Source organism: Amblyomma americanum, chromosome 1, assembly GCF_052857255.1.
Source record: "Amblyomma americanum isolate KBUSLIRL-KWMA chromosome 1, ASM5285725v1, whole genome shotgun sequence".
Lineage (NCBI taxonomy): Eukaryota > Metazoa > Arthropoda > Arachnida > Ixodida > Ixodidae > Amblyomma > Amblyomma americanum.
The window spans coordinates 130,199,388-130,206,679 of record NC_135497.1 but is presented as its reverse complement, the minus strand read 5'-3'; the positions used below and the strand labels follow the sequence as shown (position 1 = coordinate 130,206,679).

At 48.4% G+C, this 7,292-nt stretch overlaps 1 long non-coding RNA gene across 1 annotated transcript; it reads left to right on the top strand.

Moving 5' to 3' along the window:
* Positions 1-2,604: 2,604 nt before the first annotated feature.
* Positions 2,605-4,442, top strand: LOC144136015 (uncharacterized). Its single transcript, XR_013315567.1, has 3 exons — positions 2,605-2,700; positions 4,274-4,315; positions 4,396-4,442. It is a non-coding gene; the product is annotated as an uncharacterized LOC144136015 (long non-coding RNA).
* The last annotated feature ends 2,850 nt before the right edge of the window (positions 4,443-7,292 follow it).

Genomic DNA, 7,292 nt, shown 5'->3' with positions numbered 1-7,292 from the left:
AAATTTCCCTTGCTGTTTTGGTTCTAGCCGTAGGGAGGAGTTTTGTGCTTTCGAGATACGGGTGGCAATCTACTTATTTCACACACTTTTTACAGTGTAAAGCTCGATTGCCTCCTAACGCGGTAGAGATTGCGGCCATGCTCAGCCGCTCTCTCATTGAAGCATCGTCCAGTTTGGCAGATGTACATCTTCCCACAGGATAATGAAACCTTATATATAACTTCTCTGGCACATTGTTTGTACTCAAGGCTGTCATTTAAGGTGCATCTTTGCTGTCTATCGTCTCTGTTCATTATTGCACACACTTTACCGAGCTTACATGGCGCCGCAAAACACGAGTTGGACACCGTATCTTCCTGCCACCTTCTTATTTAACTGTTTTTACTGTTCATTCTGCGCCTCATTCCATTATGCTGAACAAGTTTTCGCTCGTAATCATGGTTTTGTAGTTACGTTCGTTCTCTTTGAATTGTTATCTTCACCTTCAGCCTCTTTACCTTACCCTCTCCTTGTGTCTAGGTCGTCACGGGTGTGTGGGCATGCACACATTGGTGTTTTTATATTGGCTTTCCAGCTGAACCGCGCTTTTGTACACTTCACTGTTAAGTTTATCTGGTTTTGTTTGACCTCGGCTGTGTCATGTGGTGGTTTTTGGAGCGTATAAAAAGGAATGCTCGAAGCGTTTCCGGATAAAAATTGTAAGTCTGCGGTCTGGTGTGTACCTGTTTCCTGTTCTGTCCCCGTTCTATAAGCGCCGTTTAACTCTCAAGCTTAGGCTTAAGCTGCGCGGATCTCTCTCGCGCCGCATAAGCATACGGTTGCTGCTCATGAGCATATCGAATACGCGTTCTCAAGAAAAAGTCGACAGAAAGTCTGCATTGCTCCCAATGTCGAGAATGCGCCACACGATCTGCACAAGGGGCGGTGCGCGAGTTGCAGCGTGAATGCCCAGGTCACTTCTTGCGGCTCACGCCGATGCTCACAGAAGGGGGAGAGTGGCAGAACAAAAAGGAATGCGCAATGAAAGCGCAAGGTCAGGCGTGCACATATTTTCACTGTGCTTTTGCTCCGGTTGCTGTTCGCCGACGTCCGGATTGTGATTTCCAGTCTCCATCCCAACATTCAGTCGCTACGATTGGGAAAAGTTCCGTTAATTAAAAAGCTAACATTAATATTAGTGTATTTGTCACGACGAATATTCTTGTCAGGACCTGTCTTGTCCCCTTTTGTGTCACGCTAAAAAAGAATTTCCCTTGGAAGCATCATGTCAGCAGTCCAAAAACTCATCAGTATAGGTGCATCAGCAAAAATACTAGGAGAACTTCCTCAAGAAAGACTACATACCTTGACTCTATGGCCACCGCTCGCAACCGTTGAGCCCTGGTGGCTTCAAAATCGCACACTTGAAAAAATTTGAGACGCGAATATGAGCCTGGATAGGTGTTTCACAAAGCATTTAAAATCTAAACGGGAAAGAAGGAATGGCTAGGGACACAGGAGAATAGCAACCTCTACCTCCCGATTCTTGGCCTATCCCCAGTGTGAGTAAGTGACATCTTTTGAAAAGCTACCAACAACAACAACAACAACAAGAACATATCATTCTACATATTTGCTATGCCTCGGCTTCTTCATCGCATGCATACCAGGCTGCTCCCTAGTGTTCCTGAAACCGCACAGCTGAATGGAAATGCGCGAACAGCGATTCAGATAGCAACAGGGATCCCGGAGGAGCTAGTCTATTAAAAATTTCTGGTATTTTCGTCCCTTACCGAAGCGAGAGCGGAAAATTTGTGTTGTGGTGTCATTTGACGCCACCAGGGCCGACGGTTTTAAAGCTAGATCAGAAATAGCGTTCTGCGCACAAGAAGCATGAAACGCGCTATATTAAATTACCTAATTCTCTCGAGCGTCAGTGCAATGCAAGCGGGAAAAGCAGCCATACTTACCGCTCACTCCCATTCATTTTCCGATCTACTCCAAAAGCCGGTGCTTTAAACCTTCCCCTTGTCGTACAATATGGAGCTGTTATTTCGTTGCGTCAGTGTTTTCACAGAAGACGACGCTACCGGGTTGCACCGATATGCTGGCTCCCGTGCTAACAAGAGACGCTATGTTGCGTGAAAAACGCAACATAGCGTCTCCAAGTAAATTCTATGAGAGAGAAGTGAACCGCCGCGAGAAGAGGAAAAGAGTGATCTATGAACTAAACTCCGCAACAAGACTCACAAATGTGTGCAATAGAAAACCCGTATCGACGTAAATAAATTCAAAGCCAAGACAAAGGCACGCCAGAACAGTCTTCGTCTTCTCTGTGTTCCACGCACGGGAGCACTTGGATTTCGCTGTCTGGATTTTGCGCTTTTATTTTCGTTCTTTCTGCTTTGCTGGAGCAACGAAATACCCATGCAATCACTGGGCTTCGGCCAGTGACGATGCGGGAATGTGGGGCTTGGCGTCGCACAAGCTAATCAATGAGCTGGAACAATAGAAAAATACGCAGGCAAAGCTGCATTGCTATATACACCCGAAGGCAGATTACTGTGACGACGAAGCTACGAGCGCGAGACCACCGCTTCCACGAGCGCGCCGTTGTCACAGCGTGCCGTTCTCACGAGCGCGCCGTTGTCACGAGCCCATGGCCAAGCCATATAGCATTGCCCGCTGCTGACTTCAACAATGGAATCCCAGAAAACAACGGTGAGTTCACTGAGCTGTGCTTTAGCAGTTGCTAGGCTCTGCTTGCTGTACTTTCTTGCGCTTCGCTACCAGCGAGGAAGCGGCGTTCAAAGCATTGCTGCTGCGACCTTCTGTCCCCATTGTGCCAGCAATTCAGCCATGCTGTCGCAGTGTTTGTGCCGCTCTGTATGTCTCGGGCTGATCTTTGTTCGCTCCGAGTTGAGTGCGGCTGGCGTTCATGTGTCACGTTTAGAACTCGCTTCGCAGCTTTTGCCTCGGGTTGTATCGCTTTTGGCAGCGCTAGCACACAGCTTACAGTCCGTGTAAGCAGTCCCGAAGGGTTCATGGTAACGCGGTTGTGCCGCGCATTCTGCTGCTGGAGGCGCTATTTGCTCTCCGGATGGGTGAGGCCTGTCAGTTTTGAGGGCTACGAGAGCGAGGCGGTCTTGGTTCATGGTAAGCAACGTGCGGCTCAGAGCGTCACTCTTTGTGCTGTGGCGGGATGGTATGAACAAATGGTTAGGCCCAGGAAAGCTGCGACTTTAGACGAGAGCACGCACCAAACATAGGCTGGCGCTCGTGCGGAGGCTGATGACGATAGACTCCTATTTTGGTAGCCTCAGTGCCCTACGCAGAGGAAGTAAATTTGATCTTAACGCGCACCTAAGCGAAGGACGCTGTCAGTCTGAATGAGCGCCTCGTAGCTTAGACTTTTCAAGCTGCGGTCACGTGGGTCTCAGTCGGCAGCAGTTTTCCAGCGCCACCTGTGCAGCGGAGATTGCTTTCACCCATAACTGCTTTTTTCGCACTTTCGTTCACCGACACTTTTGCCATGTGATCCCTATTGTTTGGTACCAGTGGAAGCGTTGCTACCGTTAAAATGTTTTGCATTCTGCCGTCATTGTATTCTCCACCGAACTGAAGCGTGTAACCGGGGCGTAATGCCTACCAAGCAGTGACCAGCGACAGTGCGCCAAATGCGGCCAGGCCTCCAGCAGGTTTCACTCACGGCTCACGGCGGCGAAAGTATTCGCTCGTAAGCTGTAATTGTCCCGAGACAGAAGCGGTTGCGCCGTGCATCCTGCTGTTAGAGGCGCTGCTGCTCTCCCGACGGGTGAGGACTGTCTGTATTCATGGCTACGAGAGTGGTGCGGTTAGCACACAGAGAGTATAGGTGACTGCTGAGTAAGAGAGCTTAGGAAAACAGGACGAAGAGAGCATGGCGAACTGAACGCACCCGGGAGAAATACGGGCATATAATGGCTATGCTCCAAATCACTCTGCGCTAATTGGTCCAGTTGCCGCCCCTACCGGCCCTCCAGAGCCGCAGCACCAAAATGTAAGGAGACCGCAACGCAAAATACGCGAGCGCGATCACTTTGAAATCTTCATACGAGCAGACTGTCACGTCTGCAAAGTCCCTAAGTTGTATCCAATCATGCAGAGCCCCGCCTGGTCCCGCAAAGCCAACACCACGACATCCACTAGCGAGGGCACCACCTTAAGAGTCTTCTAAACTCTGCAGAATACCGCCCTGATGAGGGCATGCGCGTTATAATGAGATATACCTGATGAACTTTCTGCTTTCTTCTAGGACGACTCCCCAGCCTCGTCCGCCATCAACGGCCAGGCCACGGTAAGAAAAACTTACATTCTCCTCACTGCATCACTGGGAATGCTCTGAGGAAAATAACATACATTTTTTAATCTTTATAGGCGGCCCATAACAGTTGCACCACCCCTTCCTACCTACCCGCATGGGACTCCGTCACCGTAAGCGTAACCATGTCTCGTGGATTGAAGTTTACAAGCTGCATGAAGCATGCCTTCGGTCAACTCAGAGCTCTTCAGGTCCTCGGTGCTGGCATCCACCACCGGTGGCTAGATGACCATATGAACGTCATACTCTCAAATCCTAATCTCTCTTTGACTGATGACACAGTCCAAATAAATTTTAATATCTAAAACGATGCAGTCAACAGCCCCCATTTTCCTTGCTTCGCCAATGATCATAGCAAGCGTCAAGACGCACCCAGAAAATATGGTAAAGAAATATCCACCGGCACCATACAAGGCTTCGCCAGCTTTTCGGAAATATCCAAGGTATCAAATTTCTTTAAGTTTGAAACAACATAGAAAAGGTCATCCAACGCGCATCGAAGAAGCGTTGCACGTCGTACAGCAAGCATGAATTGAGATATGAACAAACGTTGCGCAATATGACGAAAAACACTTGCTCAAGCTCACGAACATAGGCACAAAACTAACCCCACTGTAGGCTGAGAATAGAGCGCACGCACTTTCTAGGACAAACAATCAACCACTCACGAAAGTAATTCCAGGCACATAGGTGCCAAAATTTACAACGATCGCCTGATTTCACTACGACGAAACAGAGGTTGTGAGTGCGACTTTCATTGACACTTTTTGTACCGAGCTTAAGTGCACTTCAGGGTCCCGGTGTTAATAGTGTACCTTACTTCTACCCTTGTTACCTCCGTACGCTTTGCGTGGTCTTCAAGTCCATGGTACAGAGAGGTTGGTCAGGTGGTCCTTGATAATCACAAAGTGAACATGGCAAAAAAAAATCAGTGTGCTTGCCAACATTTCGACAAATGGACTTGTCCCCTTGTCGAAACGAAGACAAGTCCCGACGAAGAAAAAAAGTCTAGTCCAAACGTTGGCAAGCGTCTTCTGGTGCTCCTAAACAGCAATGAAGCGGACACCAGAAGTTGTTTCCATGAATTATGCATAATACAAATTCCTCGAGTGCTCACCTAAATTGTGTTTAAAACTTCTGATATCAATTTCATTAAAATCGTGATTAATGGTATATTACCTTTATAACATTGTAAAACGCCATCTGAAACATTGGTCGGTCATAAAACCCCACTTAGTTTGAGACTCAGCCCTGATACCTTACCGGTGCATAATAAGGATGCCACCTCTAGGCCAGGTCATCCCCCGGAAAGGCCCCCACCTGGACACCCTCCGGTGGCGAAACCACTGTAAGCGTCTTTGAAAACCTTCCATATAATAATCGTTAAAATGTTTTGCATCCTGCCGTCATTGTATTCTCCACCGAATTGAAGCGTGTAACAGGGGCGTAATGCCTACCAAGCCGTGACCCTACCAAGCCGTGACCAGCGACAGTGCGCCAAATGCGGCCAGGCCTCCAGCAGGTTTCACTCACGGCTGACGGCGGCGAAAGTATTGGCTCGTAAGCTGTAATTGTCCCGAGACAGAAGCGGTTGCGCCGTGCATCCTGCTGTTAGAGGCGTTGCTGCTCTCCCGATGGGTGAGGACTGTATGTATTCATGGCTACGAGAGCGGTGCGGTTAGCACACAGAGAGTATAGGTGACTGCTGAGTAAGAGAGCTTAGGAAAACAGGACGAAGAGAGCATGGAGAACTCAACGCACCCCGGAGAAATGCGGGCATATAATGGCTATACTCCAAATCACTTTGCGCTAATTGGTCCAGTTGCCGCCCCTACCGGCCCTCCAGAGCCGCACCACCAAAATTGAAGGAGACCGCAACCGAGCGCGATCACTTTGAAAACTTCTTACGTGCAGACTGCCACGTCTGCAAAGTCCCTAAGTTGTATCCAATTATGCAGAGCCCCACCTGGTCCCGCAAAGCCAACACCACGACATCCACTAGCGAGGGCACCACCTTAAGAGTCTTCTAAACTCTGCAGAATACCGCCCTGATGAGGGCATGTGCGTTATAATAAGATATACCTGATGAACTTTCTGCTTTCTTCTAGGACGACTCCCCAGCCTCGTCCGCCATCAACGGCCAGGCCAGGGTAAGAAACACTTACATTCTCCACACTGCATCACTGGGAATGCTCTGAGGAAAATAACATACATTTTTTAAACTTTATATGCGGACCCCACCAGTTGCACCACCCCCTCCTATCTCCCCGCATGGGACTCTGCCACCGTAAGCGTAACCATGTCTCGTGGATTGAAGTTTACAAGCTGCATGAAGCATGCCTTCGCTCAACTCAGAGCTCTTCAGGTCCTCGGTGCTGGCATCCACCACCGGTGGCTAGATGACCATATGAACGTCATACTCTCAAATCCTAATCTCTCTTTGACTGATGACACAGTCCAAAAAAATTTTAATATCTAAAACGATGCAGTCAACAGCCCCCATTTTCCTTGCTTCGCCAATGATCACAGCAAGCGTCAAGACGCACCCAGAAAATATGGTAAAGAAATATCCACCGGCACCATACAAGGCTTCGCCAGCTTTTCGGAAATATCCAAGATATCAAATTTCTTAAAGTTTGAAACAACATAGAAAAGGTCATCCAACGCGCATCGAAAAAGCGTTGCACGTCGTACAGCAAGCATGAATAGAGATATGAACAAACGTTGCGCAATGTGACGATAAACACTTGCTCAAGCTCACGAACATAGGCACAAAACTAACCCCACTGTAGGCTGAGAATAGAGCACACGCACTGTCTAGGACAAACTATCAACCACTCACGAAAGTAATTCCAGGCACATAGGTGCCAAAATTTACAACGATCGCCTGATTTCACTACGACGAAACAGAGGTTGTGAGTGCGACTTTCATTGACACTTTTTGTACCGAGCT